At 38.6% G+C, this 19,024-nt stretch overlaps 1 long non-coding RNA gene across 4 annotated transcripts; it reads right to left on the bottom strand.

Moving 5' to 3' along the window:
* Nucleotides 1-1,141: 1,141 nt before the first annotated feature.
* On the bottom strand, nt 1,142-3,061 carry LOC110872946. 4 transcript variants are annotated; one of them, XR_004865225.1, is made up of 6 exons: nt 2,668-3,061; nt 2,539-2,573; nt 2,235-2,387; nt 2,011-2,111; nt 1,395-1,946; nt 1,142-1,310 (listed from the first exon to the last, which is right to left on the bottom strand). It is a non-coding gene; the product is annotated as an uncharacterized LOC110872946 (long non-coding RNA). The 4 variants fall into 4 exon arrangements; XR_002554794.2 differs by lacking the exon at nt 1,142-1,310 and having other exon boundaries at nt 1,445-1,946; nt 2,668-2,831; nt 2,924-3,061; XR_002554795.2 differs by lacking the exon at nt 1,142-1,310 and having other exon boundaries at nt 1,445-1,946; nt 2,668-2,814; nt 2,924-3,061.
* Between the last annotated feature and the right edge of the window lie 15,963 nt (nt 3,062-19,024).

Genomic DNA, 19,024 nt, shown 5'->3' with positions numbered 1-19,024 from the left:
AGTTGACAAAATACGTATGGCTAAAATAATTGGGTCAAGTGTTGTACAACTTGAGATGTTCGCATAAAGAGAGATATAAGTTTGATTAAATTAACCATGTTTTATCAAAATTTTACTTTTAAAAGTTCACTTTAATCGCAGTTTACAGTGATAATGTTTACACATCGTCGAGAGAAACTGTTGAGCTTTTAGATGGAGAATTTTTGAAAGACCTTGACAATGTAATTATTGCTCGACCTGTAGTTCGAGCATATGTATAGGTACATCTAGAAGATGTCGGGTCGTTTTAGTATGGACAAAGCTTATCCTTTAAGTATGTTAAAGGTTGTTAAGTCACTTGCTATAAGAAATAATTATCATCACATCCTACCAATGTAGGAATTCTAAAAGTACCATAATTTCTTTCCAGTTATGCATGATTGTATGTATCTTTTATTTGAATTTATCAACATGATATATCATTGCCCAATGATGAGACATTGGAATGGTATATGTCTATACCCTGAAGGTAAGAATGATATGTGGCTATATTTTACTAACTCGTCAAAACAAGTTTGGTTACTCTTGTAGATGCAGGAATGCAACAACACACAGTCGTGGACATATGATATTTTTTTGAAAGGAGGGACCTAAAGTCTTGTTAGAAGATTATACAACATTGCTCAATGTAAAGGATTGCACATTAAGGGATCGAGCGACAAATCATTGACTACAAACGCTTTGATCAACTTTCAAGGAAGATGAGCACACGTCACTTAAAGGATACATGTTAAAATGAGGGGGAGACTTATTTAAGTTGCACTCTTTTTCCCTTGACTAAGTTTTGTCCCATTGGGTTTTCTTAGTAAGGTTTTTAATGAGGCAACATACCTGATCTAGAAGTATCAGGGGGACTAATGCGCATTACACGCTGCACTCTTTTTCCCTTAGCTATGGTTTTGTCCCATCGGGTTTTCCTAGCAAGGTTTTTAACGAGGTAGCATCAAGCGTATTATGTTGATAACCAAGGGGGAGTGTTATGATATATTTATTATTAATGTGGTTATCAACACCAAAAATAGATTAACTTTCTCTCCAAGTTTTGTACACCTTTATATACCACCATTGTATCTCATTGTAAAAACACACCTCAATCAATAAGATCAATCTCTTTCTCCATATTGTTTTTTATGTTCTTTTTGCTATTAGGCTAGTTTCACAACAAAAAGGAACTTCTCTAACTATGACAGCCTACACTCAGCACGACCCGACCCGAACCGACTTGCATTGTTGCACGCTAAGTACTACTTGTTACAATCTGCCCATTTAAACTGCTTGAATGCAAAGATATCATCAAGTTATGATTTACCTTATTAAGTATGTAAATTAGAAGTTTAAATATATGAAATCATCACCTCCACCACCAACCCTATCAACATATGGGACACCCAACCGTGATCCCTGAAAATTTTCACCTTGCAATCCTAATACAATCTTATTCATACTTTGAACAAGTTCATTATCCTCGCTGTAACTCTCATAGCACGTCCCCATATTAGATCTCTGCATACCTATAAAAACAGTTCTTTATAGACACATACTTAAATATTTTATTATACTTACATCAATACAAGGAGCGAATGCATATGAAATTCTGATAGCTCTGACTTCAGCGATAGTGGTTGCACCTATTCTCTTCACAAGATTAGTGTCCCTAGTGTGCATTTAAGATTAAAACAATTATAAAAGAGAGGTTATTTTGAATGTATGCAATTAGTCTAACTTCTTTAATTGAACAGTACTATATGGCCAATATTATGTGGAAATATTGTAGCATAAATAACATTGTTGTGACTATGATCAGCAACAATTCCATAAATCATTGGATCCATGACCATGTAGAAAATGTTGGAGCTCGTGTAGCATATTAATCCAATCAACACTCCCTCCACCAATTAGTAAGTTTCCTTCATTTAAAACAACAATATATCATTCACCATTACACCTGATATTTACATTAAAACATAGTACCTCATGATATCAGGAGTAGCTGCAAGCATTTGAATCTGAACCATCTGACCGATTTTCTCTTCCATCATCATTCTTCCCAAATGATCTTATTTTGGACTAAACTGGCATTAGGTTTTACGTTCATCAAATCGATACACAATTCGAATCAATCAGATCAGAAACTCGCAAAACAAAAAATCATAAACGCATAAATCTACTGTACGTTAGAAAAACAAAAAACATACAGGATTGGTGGTGCGGTGGCGGTGAAAAACGGTTAACGTTCTCTGACGACGAGCACCAAGCGATGCTAGGTTACAATTCGCACAACGGCCGTTAATCACCGGCGTCGGATCTTCACACGCTTTTTTCGCCGATTCCGGCTGCTTAAACGTAACCTAATGCGCACGATAGCAGAAACAGAAAACAAAAATTAGGTCAAAACTAAAAAAAAAATGATGCACACAAAGAACTATGCAAGTAAAGTATTTTAATGTACAATTAACAAATGATGCACACAAAGAACTATGCAAGTAAAGTATTTCTTACCAGAATTACGAACTATGCGATGATGTTCTTGACCCCTGTGTCGGGGAAGTGGAATAACAAACAAAGAGTCAGTTCAAAGAATCGATTAGGGGTATCAATTGATTAATTTTGACAGAGTTAGCGTCTTACCCCTTCTGTTCTTGAATGGGAAAAGTGGTGATCCTGAGAATGCTTCTTACGATCCAGGCTTATGTTCTTGTAGAGTTTTATAGAAGATGAAGGAGCATTGGGTATTTACCGAGGAGAGCCATTGACCTAAATCTCAAATCTCAAACCCTAACAAACAACAAAATCTACACATACATAAGGAGATCAGATCGAAGTTGATGAGAAAACAAACAATAAATTAACGCATATTTGTAAACAAATCGGTTTTGAAACTCACACTCAATTGGGGATGATTTATGAAAACTGGTAGGTGCTTTAACTGGCTTTATAAAGGGTTTAACTGAACAGGGAAGATGAGGAGGCGTGTAGTTAGTTTCGAGGGCATCGATTAGGTTTCTAAGGGCAGGGATGGAAAGGATTTTGAGGTTGTGAGTACGGGTGTAGGTATAATTTACTATTATACCCTTACCGTGTCTTAAAATATTCACCTCCTTACAATTTTGCCCTCACAAAACATGCATTATTTATTTGTACATATTGCATAAAATGATGGACGCCATGTAAAATTACATGTGTGTACATCACTTCTCCTTTTTATAGTATTATAGATAACCTATCTCTTACCGGCTAAATAATATTTAAAAAAGAAATGTACGCAAATGAAAATAAAAATGAGGCTATATATATTATTATTAGCTTTAAATTACAATGTGACACCCGGCCTCCACAGGATAGACACGAACCCCGTCATCTTAGACAGAAAGCTCGTTCGTCTTACTCCGATTTTTCCGCCATCGATTGGGGGGTGACACCGACCCCCACACCCCATGGCCGTTATCTTCAAACAAATCATCGGCCAACTTCTTTTCTACTGATGAATTCGACCAATTCTGACCACAATACAGAGCATCGCCCAGACTTCATCTCTTCTCTCAAGTTTTTCGGGTAGGCATCAAGTTTTTCTGGTAGGCCTCAAATTTTTCGGGTAGGCCTCAAGTTTTCACACTGACGTCTACTATGATGGGGAAATTAGGTGGCCAATGATTTCGATTGTGACGGGGGAAAGTCAGGTGGTCAGTGATTTCTTTTCTGGTGTAATAGGTTGACAGAGACAAATCTGACGCAGGTTAAGGAGACATAGGAGATCTAGTTAATGATGATACGATAGAGGGGAGCGGTGGTGAAACTGAGTCGTCGGAACAGAGTTGTGAAGTTGGAATAGGTGATGTTCTGGCAAGATCTAAAGAAACGCGGAGAATGAAAAGTAAAGTGAAGGATGCTTGTAGTGTTTTGACAATTTTTAAACTAATGGACTGTAATGGTTATTATCAACAAGCCACATAGACGAAAAACGTAACTAACTCTTTATTTATTTTAATCTTAATTTTAATAACAGGGGCATAATAGTCATTTCAAATAAACTAATAGAATAACTAGACGACGTTAGTGATGGTGGACTGTAATTGCTACAAAATCGAAAGTAAAGGGACTGTTTTAGCAAATTTTAAACTAATAAACTATAATGGTTATTTTCAACAAACCACAAGGACGAAAAACGTAATATACTCATTCTAACTTATATTCTTATTAGACCGTCTGTAGTGGACGTCTTCTCCTCCCAAACACGCCCAAAAACGCCACCGCCCCCACCCCCGCCTGCTTGATTTCGCCAAAAAACCCCACTGGCGTGTTTTGAACCACGCTTTGAACAATTTTGTTTGGGCAATAGCAATTAATCTTTCTTTTTTAGTCCAATAGCTTTTTTTGTTGTTTTTTTATTTTTATTTAATTTTTTACACCCTTTAACATAATGTCCACATCCCCACTACACCTATTTAAAAAAAAGGGCCCAATAATACCCCTTGCTGACTGTACTGCCATATGGCAGAAAACGCTCAAAGATGGACGCATTATTTACTCTTACGCATATTCTTAGTAACACTTGTATTTTCGCTATATTAATTTACAGATTCAAGCCTCCTCACACATTACCGTTCAATTTTACTTGATCTTGATTGGTTACACACTAAGTGTCACCATGCTAATCGTCCATATTAATGTAAAGCTTGGTATTTGTGCACCTTCCTTCCACTAGCCCTTCATCTCTTTATTTTCTTTGTTGTATTGACATCACATCAACACCAGTCACCAACTCAAACCACCGTTGTTATCAGCGTCGTCATCCACGATCAAACGTGGTCGTCTTTCCGGCCATGGTGGCAAACACCATTCAAATAGATTGTTTAGTCAACTTCTCAACTATTTCAAAAGATAACTTAACAAGATATGTAACAAACTATAATGTTTTCCAAAATTTAAGCTAAAATAACTAACTAAATTATGAAAAATATCGAAACATAAACGTTCAAGCCATCAAAATTATTCCAAAATTTCATTTTCTTTTGTTTTTATTTATGAGATATGAGTTTTTTTGTTTACTTGTGAAATATGGTTTTATATTCAATTTTTTAATTCATGTCACGTGTACTTTTTGATTATCTTCCCCACAATTATGATTCTTTTTAAGTATTTCAATCCGTCGAGAAGAGCTAGACTTAGTTGCTGTTTATTTTCTAAGGGGACTAGGGGTAGCTCACTAGTGATAGAATTCATCACTCCCACTATCCAATAAAATTATGCCATGTCATCAACCAAATTTCCATCACTAGTGATAGAAATGTAGGAGGGGTGGAATCACTAGTGATGGAATTCTATCACTCCCATTTTTTTTTATTTTCATTTTAAAATTATAAATTTCACTAATTTTTTTATTTTTTTATTTTAAATTAGAAATTAACAATAAAACATTAAAATTAAAAATTTCATTAAATTTAAAACATACTACTTCAATTTAAAACATACAATTTTTTTTTAAAAAAAAACCCTACTCCAATTTAACATACTAGAAACATACAATTTAAAAAAAAACCTACTCCTCGTCCGAATCCGGAAACTCCAAACCTAGAGAACCTACTAGTTCGATTAAATCGAATCTCAACCGAAAGTGAGTTTCTTCGTTACGCAATTGTAAATTGATATCTTGTGGAACTTGAACTTGTGTAGGAGGATCCGGCATCCAATCCGGGGATATTGCACGTCCGTCGTGTTTGATCAACATATTGTGCAATAGGATACATGCATACACTATGCTATGTATTGCTTTCTTGGTCATCGAACGAACCGGTCGGTGTAGTATACCCCATCTACCCTTTAAAACACCAAATGCCCTCTCAACATCTTTTCTTTCCGATTCTTGCAATTTTTTGAACGCCTTTTCTTTAGCCTCGACGGGAAATGAGGGAGCTTTCACAAAAACAGACCAAGACGGGTAGATACCATCCACAAGATAAAAGCCTCGTCTGTAATGTCGACCGTTAACATAGAAAGGAGAGGAAGGTGCGGTACCATCCGTTACGCTTTGGAACAACGGCGACGTGTGCAACACATTGATGTCGTTGTTTGAACCTGGGACACCGAAATACGAATGCCAAATCCATAAATCATTCGACGCCACCGCTTCTAGTATGATGGTTGGTCTTTTGATGTCTCCCCTCACATACGCCCCTCGTAACTCTCTTGGACAATTTTTCCACTCGATATGTGTACAATCGATGCTACCGAGCATCCCGGGAAAATGCCATCTAGCCTCGTGTGCGGCGTGAATACGTGAGATGTCGTGGCTCGTCGGTTTACGTAAAAACTCGTTAGCATACAACTTAATGACCGCATTGCAAAAAAATTGCAAACATTCACGTGAAGTTCTTTCAGACATAGCTAGGTATTCATCATATTGATCGGGTGGGTTACCTGTCGCTAGTTGGCAAATGGCGGACGTGCATTTTTGAATCGGCGTGAAACTTGGTTTGCCCCTCGCATCGTAACCTTCTTGAAACCATCCCTCGCTTGCCTCGATGTCTCCAACAATCTTTAAAAATAATTCTTTGGGTAAACGAAAACGATCTAAACGTTTCGGCATTGTATAGCGGGTTTTCCACAAAATAATCGTTCATCAAAACTTCGTTGGCACTTATACGATCACGGTCGACCATCTTCTTCTTTGGGCGGGACGACTCGGCATCAAGCTCGTTATACACCGACACAAAATAGTTTAGCGTGTCGTTGTCGGAAGACGACTCGGTATCGGTATCGCTAGACATCGGAAACGTCGAATCCGTAGGGAATTCCATTTGAGAAAGATATAAAAATTGTGTGAAATGGGTTTAAAATGGTTTAAAAGATATAGTTTGGTGTGTGAAAAAATGGTTAAAATGTGGATATATATATATAGATAAAATGGATTATTATTATTTTTTTTATTGAACTTACCGTTCAACAACGGTCATGTGCAACAGTCCATTTTTGAAAAGTTCAACGCGTTGTGTAGTTAACGCGTTAGAAAGATAACGCGTTTTCAAGTTACCGGCGGCGGTGTGCCGATCGATTATAACGCGTGACCGGTGGCCATCACGCTCCCGCCCCGTCTGCTCTAAGAGGTAAAAATGTCTGCAGTATGTGTAACATATCTGCAGATATTTGTAGAAAAAGAGGTGGACTAAGGGGGTGTTTGTTTTTTCTTCAAACATCTTCAAGGGGGCTTAATGTCTGTAGGCGCGCAGACGTTACCCATGAAGCTTGTTTGATTTTTTTTTTCAAACAGATCTGAACTCAGCTTTTTTCATCTTAAAAAATAAGCTTTGGACCCCTTTCTTAAAACATCTTCACACCTCCCTCTTCTTCTCCCTCAAACATCAGCCCCTCCCACCGCCGCTCCTCCTCCTTCTCCGACATCCCTCTTCTCCTCCGGCGACCTACCTCCTCCTCCAGCGACCTCCCTTTTCTCCTCCGGTGACCTGCCTCCTCCGGCGACCTACCTCTTCTCCGACCTCCCTCCTCCTCCGGCGACCTCCTTCCTCCTCCGGTGACCAGCTCCTTCTCCGACCTCCCTCTTCTCCTCCACTGGATTGAAGCTGAATGTGAATGTTTCGTCTTTGTTTGATGCGCTTCAGACCGGTATCAACTTATAAAAACAAACAGTCTTATATTTTTAGCTTGCAGATCTTCAGACCACATCTTCAGTTGCAGATATAAAAACAGATGAAATCAGCTTGCAGACAATTTATGTCTGCAAAAACAAACAGCACCTAAACCTTTGCAGTCTACAAGAAAAAGGTTTGTTTTTTAACGTATATAAACTTCTAAAATATACTGGTGGAGGTGTACGGATGGTGGTGCTAGACAACGACGATGGGTGGTGGACGTGGACAGTGGGTGGTGGTAGACGGTGGTGGTGGGTGGTAGTAAGTGGCAGACGGTGGTGGTGTATAACACTTTGCAGACCTTGGAAGATCTTAGAAGTGGCTGGGCTAAGTCTGCACCAAGAAGAGCTCGCGCAGACCTTTTTTTAATGAAACGTCTTTGGAAAAATAAATAGTCTGCAGATGACAATGTTTGCGCGACGCAGACAGAAGAGGCTGCGCAGATCTTTTTTAGAAAAACAAACACCACCTTATTTACTAGTTTACAGTAATAATATATTTGTATACATTAGTTAAAGTAATAATAGATTTGTATAGAAACCTTTTCGCATTGAAGTCCTCAAGTTAGTTTCGTGGTTAGTCACTAGGGATGGCAAAAAAGCCCAAGCCCGACGGGTATACCTGAAACCCGAAACATAGGGGCCGGGTATACCTGAAGCCCAATGGGTATGGGCCGGGTACGGGCTTAAAAATAGAAAAAATTCAGGTATGGGTACGGGTATGGGATTTAGTGATACCCGCCCGATACCCGGCCCATTTACCAGAATAGTAACCGAAAGTATCGTATTATAGATTTCCATATATAAAAACTTAGTACATGTACTTATAATCTTCTCTATAGTCATATGTGGCTATGTATTTGACAACTGTTTAGTGAACATATAACCTATTTTTTAACATGTATATTAGATATGAAAGCTAACACCCTTTATTATGTGGATGTTTTATGCAATTAGGTGGTCCTGATACAATTACTTAATTAAGTAATCATTTAAATTTAGTTTAGTATATTGTAACACCCCGAAAATATAAATCCTTAAATTGGAAAATTCAAAGAGTTAATAAACAAGAATTTACAAACTAGGAACTTAACCTAGTTAAGTTCAAGTCTTGAAATAATTCACAATAGAGTTAAAACACATAAACTTATGAATAAAACAAAATTGAGGGGCTAAACTTGCCAAAGAGGAAAGTTAAAATGCTGAATTGTGACAAAAACTTACCAAACACACCAATTTTGGTGTGTCTGGTCGATAGAAGCAAGAAAGGGGCGACCCCCCATCCTTCAAAACCCTAAAAATCCACAATTTCCTTCAATTGGAGGTGCAAATCCTAACCAAAACGAAATCCGAGCTTAGAACTGTGATCCTCATCGCAAGAGGATTTAGAGGTATGTAAAATTTGATGAGAATTCACTACTTGAAATCCTCATGAATTTAAGCAATCTGAAATTTGTTGATGCATGACAGTAATTTAGTTAGATTAATGATGATATAGTGTCTAGGAGTAAAACCTAGACAACTATATGTGGAATTATGCCCAAATTCAGGAAATTCCATGAATCCATGGAAGCTAGGTTATGGGTTTTATATGTTGATGATGAACACTAGGATTTTGAATGTTAATCCTAGTATAAATTTCATTATAGGAGGTAACTCCTGTGATATTGATACTAGGATGTGTGCAAGGATTACTAATTAAAGTGAAATTCAAGGTTTAAATTACAAGTCATGAACTTGAAGATGATGGTAGGAAAATCTGACCCGTTAGGTGTTTGTTGAAATGCCTAAGTGAGGATTTTTATGTTAAATTTGATAGAAACGCAGATTTTGATCATGTCTCATAATTGATGTGAAAATGGTCATGAAAAGGATTCTAAACAAGTTAAAAACTGAATTTTCTAGGCAAAGAGTCCGGTTCATCTAGCGGACAAGCCGGAGGGAATTCACGAGGAAAAGGCGTGCTCTAAAGGTATGAAATTTATCGTTTCATTACATTATATATATTGTTAGCTTTATGCCATTATTTAAGAAGAAAGAAAACATGATGATCGAGAATTTCCATTATGTCATGAATTTGGACTATTGCCTTAAACAAGTAATAAACATGAATTTGAACGTCCGTAAGGTGCTTAATCTCAGCACCCAAACGGGTCAAACAAGTTTTGGTAATAAACACGAAGCATGACTCTATTATATAATGCGTATATTACATGAGGTGTAAGCCGTGTAGCGAACACCATAATCAAATTTAAAAGCCTTGTTCTTATTATAGGAGTTAAGGTTTGGATTGGATGCATGATAATAGTATAAACAATTAACTAAAAGTCTTGTAATTTAGTGTGTAAGTTAATTCCGTAGACATGCCCGCTTAAGAAATAGTTGAGTAATATTATAAGCAAAATACAAGTATGGAGAATTAGCCCAGTCGCTTAACAAATCATGCGAAATTAAGTTGTTTCGACGCATAAAAGAATCAGCAAAAACTGCATTTGAAACAAGGGAGTTTTGTGCAGGGCTTACCGTAAATTACGGTAGTACCGTAATTTACGGTGGCCTGCAAATCTGTTACGGTGGAATCCTACTGAATTACGGTAGGCTCCAAAATGTCCAGAAGCCACCGTAACTTACGGTGTCACCGTAAGTTACGGTGGAGCCCTGTTTGATAAAATTTGTTTTAATCATTGTCTTGAACAAGTGTTCGGACCTGATTCGAATACGCAAATTTCCAAGAATGATAATGCTAATGCTTGTTTAAAATGTTAGTTTTCAGGTACCCAAGTAAAGGATGAAGATCAAGCAATCGAGTTGAACCGAACACACAATACTACGCTTCCGCACTTGATCTTTGTTTTGCTTTAAAATAAACACTTGTAGTTTTACTTGAACATGGTTTGGTAGATTTAACTGGTGAATGTCGTATTAGATGGGTCTCAAATCTTGTAAGTTTTTTGTAAAGTCTACTTTTGGCATAAATTGTAAGGCTTACTTGTTGTTAAAAACGGGTATTTTAAACTAAGTGTTACAAGTTGGTAATCAGAGCTTAAGGTTGCCAATAAGTGTTCGGTTCAAGCTTGATCAACATCCGGTAAGAGTAATTGCTTAAGTAAAATTTAAAGAAGTATAGAAATAATTCACGAACAAATATGCATGGAAAAGAGTGTGTAAACACACTCAAACACAAGAAAAGCATGAAACAAGAACGATAGAATCAAGAGTGTGTAAACACACTCAAACACAAGAAAGGCATGAAACAAGAATGATTGAGTCAAGTCACGAACTTGATCAAATCAAAACAAGTAAAACATGTGTTACAAATGAAACATTTAACAATGTATGTAAACATTTCAGTATCAAAGATGGCGGACGGAGGTGATAGTGATGCGGTGCCAAGAGTCACCGAACAAATGAGAATAGTGATTGCCGAGGAGGTTGGGAAGGCGATCGAAAACAGTTTATCGAACTTCATTGATAAAATCCAAAATACGGTTTTATCAGTAGTAGAAGAGAGAATCAAGAAGCTAGAAGATAATTCGAATCTAGCAAATTAAAAATCTGGGGAACGAAAGCCTTGTTCATAGAAGGAATTCATAGCTTGTAAACCACCTATATATAATGGGGAGGTTGATCCAATCGTGTGTCAACGATGGATAGGCGATATCGAGGGAGTATTCGAGAGAACTCATTGCGACGAGAATGACTACGTAGCTTATGGTATGGGTCAATTAAGAGGTCAAGCGAAAGACTGGTGGGATAATAAAAAGAAGGAGATTGGAAGCGAAGCGGCCAAGGCCATGACATGGGAGGAGTTTAAGACGCCGTTTCTTAAACACCATAGTCCCAAAGCAGTTATAAACAAGATCAAGGAAGAATTCATGCAACTCAGACACAAAGGTGAATCCATAGACAAGATCACGGGGATGTTTATGGACAAGATGAAGTTCTGTGACGATCTAATAACAAATGAAGAGCAAAAGGTTTATTACTACCATAACATGCTAAGCGCAGAGTATAGGGAATTCATAACCCCTTCAAAGTACGAGACCCTTACCGAGATTGTCAATGCCGCTCGGGAAAGGGAGATCGAGCTGAAAAAGAGTATAGAACGGGGTGAACGAAGGGCACAAGACGTAAATCCAAGCCCTACCAAGAAAGCAAGAACGAATGAAACAGCGAAGAAATCAGATACAAAGGGCGGTACACCAAGTTGCAAAATCTGTGGCAAGAATCAGGGCGAATGTCGCTTCAAAGATAAGCCTTGTCCCATATGTCGAAAAACGGGACATATGGCTATATCATGCCTGGAGAAAGTGACCGTTTGTTACAACTGTTACCGAACGGGTCACAAAAGATCGGAATGCCCGGAATTGGTTGGGAAGAAAGAAGGGCAAGACTCGAAAGGTGAAGCCTCGAAAGCCAAAGCAAGATCTTTCCAACTGACCGCTGCTGAAGCAAAGGTCGAACCTGACGTGGTCTCAGGTATATTTATTATAAACTCGATTCCCGCACGTGTGTTATTTGATACTGGTGCGAATAAATCCTTTGTTTCATATGGGTTTATTCGGCACCCTTCATTTGTTCTAACAAAACTACCTATGCCCTTAGAAGTAGAGGTAGGTAATAACAAAAGCTTTATTGTTTGTGATGTATGTGAAAACTGTACAATGAACATTGATGACGAGGAATACGCAATAGACTTGATCCCGATGGCGATGGGAGAATTTCAAGTGATAGTGGGAATGGATTGGCTATCCTGTTACCATGCGAAAGTGGTTTGTTTCCGAAAGGAAATAAAACTAACGTCTCCTAGCGGAAAACAAGTTACAATATATGGAGAAAAGGGAGGTAACCCGGCGATATGCACGATGCTAGAAGCCCATAAACTCATGAAACATGGATGCAAGGCCTTTATGGTATACGCAAGCGAAACGGAAAGAAAGCTCCCCAAATTTGGGGATGTACCGGTCGTGCGGGATTATGAAGACGTGTTCCCGGAAGAACTACCGGGGATACCACCAGAACGGGAGGTAGAGTTCGGAATCGAGTTGATTCCGGGCGCGAAACCCGTGGCCAAGGCGCCATACCGACTTGCACCGTCGGAGTTACAAGAATTGATGTCTCAAATTCAGGAATTTCTTGACAAGGGGTTTATTCGACCGAGTGTGTCTCCGTGGGGCGCACCAGTCTTATTCGTGAAAAAGAAGGATGGCAGTATGCGCATGTGTATTGATTACCGAGAGTTAAACAAACTCACGGTGAAGAATCGATACCCGCTCCCAAGAATTGATGATTTGTTTGACCAACTACAAGGAGCAAGTTGGTTCTCCAAAATTGATTTCCGATCCGGTTATCACCAATTGAAAGTCAAGGAGGAGGACGTACCAAAGACGGCTTTTCGTACGAGGTACGGGCATTATGAATTTCTTGTAATGCCCTTCGGATTGACCAATGCACCCGCGGCTTTCATGGACCTCATGAACCGGGTTTGCAAATCCATGCTAGATAAGTCGGTAATTGTATTTATCGACGACATTTTGGTATATTCGAAAAGTGAAGCCGAGCACGTGTGTCATTTGCGGGAAGTATTAGACACACTCAGACGAGAAAAGCTATATGCAAAATTCACGAAGTGTGCTTTCTGGTTACGAGAGGTACAGTTTCTTGGGCATCTCATTATTGCTGATGGAGTACTAGTAGATCCGTCAAAGATAGAAGCTGTGTCGAAATGGAGCCCTCCAAGAAATCCCTCGAAAATCCGAAGCTTTTTAGGGCTTGCGGGATATTATCGGAGATTCATACAGGATTTCTCCAAAATTGCCTTGCCATTGACCAAATTAACTCGTAAGGAGGAAAAGTTCGTGTGGGGCGTAAAGCAAGAGGAAGCTTTCCAAACGCTCAAGGAAAAGTTGACCCACGCTCCGGTGCTAGCATTACCGGAAGGGACTGACGACATGGTGGTTTACTCGGACGCTTCTCAATTGGGGCTCGGGTGTGTATTAATGCAACGAGGTAAGGTCATTGCCTATGCCTCGAGGCAACTGAAGATTCATGAAAATAAATATCCGGTTCACGACTTAGAATTAGCGGCGGTGGTGTTTGCCTTAATGATATGGAGGCATTATTTGTACGGGGTAAAATTTACAATCTTTACCGACCATAAAAGCCTGAAATATTTCTTCGACCAGAAGGAATTAAACATGAGACAAAGGCGGTGGTTGGAAACAGTCAAAGATTTCGATTGTGAAATACATTACCACCCTGGGAAGGCCAATGTAGTGGCCGATGCGCTGAGTCGCAAGACAGATTATACCCCGATACGGGTAAGATCAATGCAACTTGTTGTGACTTCAAGCTTACTAGAACGAATTCGAGAAGCGCAGGATGAAGCTGTAAAGGCGGAAAACTGGAAAAAGGAAAGAATTATCGGCCAAGTTAAAGACCTAGAGATAGGCAGTTACGGTCTAAAGACTCGTTTTAATAGAATCTGGGTCCCTAACACATGTGAGGTTAAGAAGCTTCTACTTGATGAAGCTCATAAATCCCGCTACTCCATTCATCCGGGAGCGACCAAGATGTATAATGACTTAAAGCAAAACTATTGGTGGCCCGGAATGAAGCGGGACACCGTGAAATACGTGGAAAAGTGTTTGACTTGCCTACAAGTTAAGGCGGAACACCAAAAGCCATATGGTAAACTTCAACCGTTAGAAATCCTGGTTTGGAAATGGGAGCAAATTACGATGGACCTATTGACCAAACTGCCTAAAACAAGCCGTGGTTTTGATGCTATATGGGTAGTCGTGGATAGGTTAACTAAAAGTGCTCACTTCATACCGATTCGTGAGACTTATACGTCTGAGAAAATGTCGGAAGTATACACCAGTGAAATCATAGCAAGGCATGGGGTACCGATATCTATTGTGTCAGACAGAGATACACGGTTTACTTCAAAATTCTGGCGTGAATTCCAAGAACAAATGGGAACTAAATTGTTCCTTAGCACTGCTTACCATCCACAAACGGATGGGCAGAGCGAAAGAACAATACAAACGTTGGGAGATATGCTGCGTGCTTGTATTATTGACTTTGGAGGTAGTTGGGATGTCCATTTACCCTTGGTCGAATTTGCATATAACAATAGCTATCACGCGAGTATTAAAATGGCCCCGTATGAGCTATTATATGGCAGAAAATGTCGGACTCCGGTATGTTGGGGAGAAGTGGGTCCGCGAGGGCTAGCACCTGCTGATATAATCCGAACTACAAATGCGAAAATCGACATAGTTCGGGCACACTTGAAAGCGGCTCAAGACCGGCAAAAGGCATACGCAGATAAAAGAAATAGGCCAATTGAATTTCAGGTTGGCGATATGGTCATGCTAAAGGTTTCCCCATGGAAGGGTATTATTAGATTCAGAAAAAGGGGAAAGTTAAGCCCAAGATTTATTGGGCCATTTAGAATCACTGAACGGGTTGGTAAAGTAGCTTATCGACTTGAATTACCCGAAGAGTTGAGTGGAATTCATAGCACATTCCACGTATCACATCTTCGAAAATGTTTGGCCGACGAAACTGCTCATATCCACTACGATGATATCGAGGTGGATAACAGCCTCAACTATGCAGTAAAACCAATTGCGATTTTAGATCGTAAGGAGAAAAGTTTGAGGAACAAGATAATAAACCAAGTCAAAGTCAAATGGGAGCACAGAAAAGGGTCAGACACTACATGGGAGTCCGAGGAAGAGATGCGACGACTCCACCCTACATTATTTGGTACGTAATTCGGTTTCGGGGACGAAACCCTTTTTAAGGGGGGTGGACTTGTAACACCCCGAAAATATAAATCCTTAAATTGGAAAATTCAAAGAGTTAATAAACAAGAATTTACAAACTAGGAACTTAACCTAGTTAAGTTCAAGTCTTGAAATAATTCACAATAGAGTTAAAACACATAAACTTATGAATAAAACAAAATTGAGGGGCTAAACTTGCCAAAGAGGAAAGTTAAAATGCTGAATTGTGACAAAAACTTACCAAACACACTAATTTTGGTGTGTCTGGTCGATAGAAGCAAGAAAGGGGCGACCCCCCATCCTCCGAAACCCTAAAAATCCACAATTTCCTTCAATTGGAGGTGCAAATCCTAACCAAAACGAAATCCGAGCTTAGAACTGTGATCCTCATCGCAAGAGGATTAAGAGGTATGTAAAATTTGATGAGAATTCACTACTTGAAATCCTCATGAATTTAAGCAATCTGAAATTTGTTGATGCATGACAGTAATTTAGTTAGATTAATGATGATATAGTGTCTAGGAGTAAAACCTAGACAACTATATGTGGAATTATGCCCAAATTCAGGAAATTCCATGAATCCATGGAAGCTAGGTTATGGGTTTTATATGTTGATGATGAACACTAGGATTTTGAATGTTAATCCTAGTATAAATTTCATTATAGGAGGTAACTCCTGTGATATTGATACTATGATGTGTGCAAGGATTACGAATTAAAGTGAAATTCGAGGTTTAAATTACAAGTCATGAACTTGAAGATGATGGTAGGAAAATCTGACCCGTTAGGTGTTTGTTGAAATGCCTAAGTGAGGATTTTTATGTTAAATTTGATAGAAACGCAGATTTTGATCATGTCTCATAATTGATGTGAAAATGGTCATGAAAAGGATTCTAAACAAGTTAAAAACTGAATTTTCTAGGCAAAGAGTCCGGTTCATCTAGCGGACAAGCCGGAGGGAATTCACGAGGAAAAGGCGCGCTCTAAAGGTATGAAATTTATCGTTTCATTACATTATATATATTGTTAGCTTTATGCCATTATTTAAGAAGAAAGAAAACATGATGATCGAGAATTTCCATTATGTCATGAATTTGGACTATTGCCTTAAACAAGTAATAAACATGAATTTGAACGTCCGTAAGGTGCTTAATCTCAGCACCCAAACGGGTCAAACAAGTTTTGGTAATAAACACGAAGCATGACTCTATTATATAATGCGTATATTACATGAGGTGTAAGCCGTGTAGCGAACACCATAATCAAATTTAAAAGCCTTGTTCTTATTATAGGAGTTAAGGTTTGGATTGGATGCATGATAATAGTACAAACAATTAACTAAAAGTCTTGTAATTTAGTGTGTAAGTTAATTCCGTAGACATGCCCGCTTAAGAAATAGTTGAGTAATATTATAAGCAAAATACAAGTATGGAGAATTAGCCCAGTCGCTTAACAAATCATGCGAAATTAAGCTGTTTCGACGCATAAAAGAATCAGCAAAAACTGCATTTGAAACAAGGGAGTTTTGTGCAGGGCTTACCGTAAATTACGGTAGTACCGTAATTTACGGTGGCCTGCAAATCTGTTACGGTGGAATCCTACTGAATTACGGTAGGCTCCAAAATGTCCAGAAGCCACCGTAACTTACGGTGTCACCGTAAGTTACGGTGGAGCCCTGTTTGATAAAATTTGTTTTAATCATTGTCTTGAACAAGTGTTCGGACCTGATTCGAATACGTAAATTTCCAAGAATGATAATGCTAATGCTTGTTTAAAATGTTAGTTTTCAGGTACCCAAGTAAAGGATGAAGATCAAGCAATCGAGTTGAACCGAACACACAATACTACGCTTCCGCACTTGATCTTTGTTTTGCTTTAAAATAAACACTTGTAGTTTTACTTGAACATGGTTTGGTAGATTTAACTGGTGAATGTCGTATTAGATGGGTCTCAAATCTTGTAAGTTTTTTGTAAAGTCTACTTTTGGCATAAATTGTAAGGCTTACTTGTTGTTAAAAACGGGTATTTTAAACTAAGTGTTACATATATGTGGTCAGAATATGATATGTAAGTTATTAATCATATTTTTTAATTTGTTATAGTCGTTAAGATAGTAAATTATATAAACATCAAAGTAAAAATTGCACATTTGTCCCAACGGTTATTTTTAAGAAATTAACGGGTATACCCATTACCCGCGGGTATGCCCGATACCCGACGGGTAATTACCCAAAAAATAACTGACGGGTAACGGGCCGAGTATGGGACAAAGAATTACAACCGGGTACAGGCCTGGGATTACCAATACCCAGCCCAAGCCCGGCCCATTGTCATTCCTTTTAGTCACATGGTTTCTCTTTTTGAGGTCTCAAGTTCAACTCCAACTAGCAATTAGACCATGTGTAGTGGTAACACCTTATAATGCCCCCACCATGGGGCATTATCCGACATGTGGCGTCCTAGTCAGCAAGGGGGCATTATAGCAAAAGTGGCGTAGTGGGGCATTATGCCAATAACCCCCATTCAATCATTTCACAATTATTTTTTTTTAATTTAAAACATAAAAAAACTTCATTAATTTAAAAATAAAATTACATTACTGAAATAAAAAAAAACTGAAAAAAAAAACAGAAAATAAAAAAAAAACAGAAAAAAAACTGAAAACAGAAAAAAAATAGAAAAATAAAAAAAACAGAAAAAAAAAATTAAAAAAAAAATAACATGATCTAGAGTCCATATTTTTCTCTAATTTTTTGGCGACGCATTTGCGCAAGGATCAACGCATCGCCTTGTAGGTGGTCGATAGATTTGGACAAAAACTCAATGTCCTTTTCCATTTGCCTCGCCTCTTGCATCTCGTTAAATTTTTTGGTTTCGGCCACTCGTTCCTTCATGATCTCATAACGTTGGTGGCCGAGGTCGCGAATGTCTTGGAGACGACGGTTCATCTCCTCGAAATCTTCCTTTAACTCGAGATCGGAAGACGACTCGACCGTTTTTTTCCCGGTTCCCTTTCTTCTACCGGTGGGTCGGACCAACTCTTCTTGAATTCCCTCGTCAACGTCCACCGCCTCATTTAAATCAACATTGTGGGCATCCGATGTCAGAGTTGACGGGTCAACGGAGGATGATGTTTTTGACCTTTTAGCCCGACGTCTACTACTAGACGTCATTGGATTAACTACCGCCCACTTTGGATTTTTTCGTAGCAGCTCCCAACACTTATAGTACGTGAAAGGGCATTTTGTCCTCTCGAACTCCTCCAAACTCTTCGTTAAAACCCCCACGTCACCTTCACCGCTCGGCCGATTATCGTAGTTACGTTGGAAGACTTCTTGGAACGCATGACACTTGTTGTTGATGTCGGTCCATTTGCTAGAAATGGAATCTTTGTCCCGATGTTCGCCTTGACCCCACGTGCTAAAGAAGAGTGCACGAACCCTATCCCAAAAAACCGGACCCGTTTGAAAGTTTGCTACAAAAAAAAAATAATAATAATAAGTTGTATGTTAAAAATTAAAGTAACAAAATAAGTAAAATAATATTT

Source organism: Helianthus annuus, chromosome 8 (genome assembly GCF_002127325.2).
Source record: "Helianthus annuus cultivar XRQ/B chromosome 8, HanXRQr2.0-SUNRISE, whole genome shotgun sequence".
Classification (NCBI taxonomy): Eukaryota; Viridiplantae; Streptophyta; class Magnoliopsida; order Asterales; family Asteraceae; genus Helianthus; species Helianthus annuus.
Note: the sequence above shows the minus strand (reverse complement) of the source record. Positions and strands in the feature narration are given on the sequence as shown.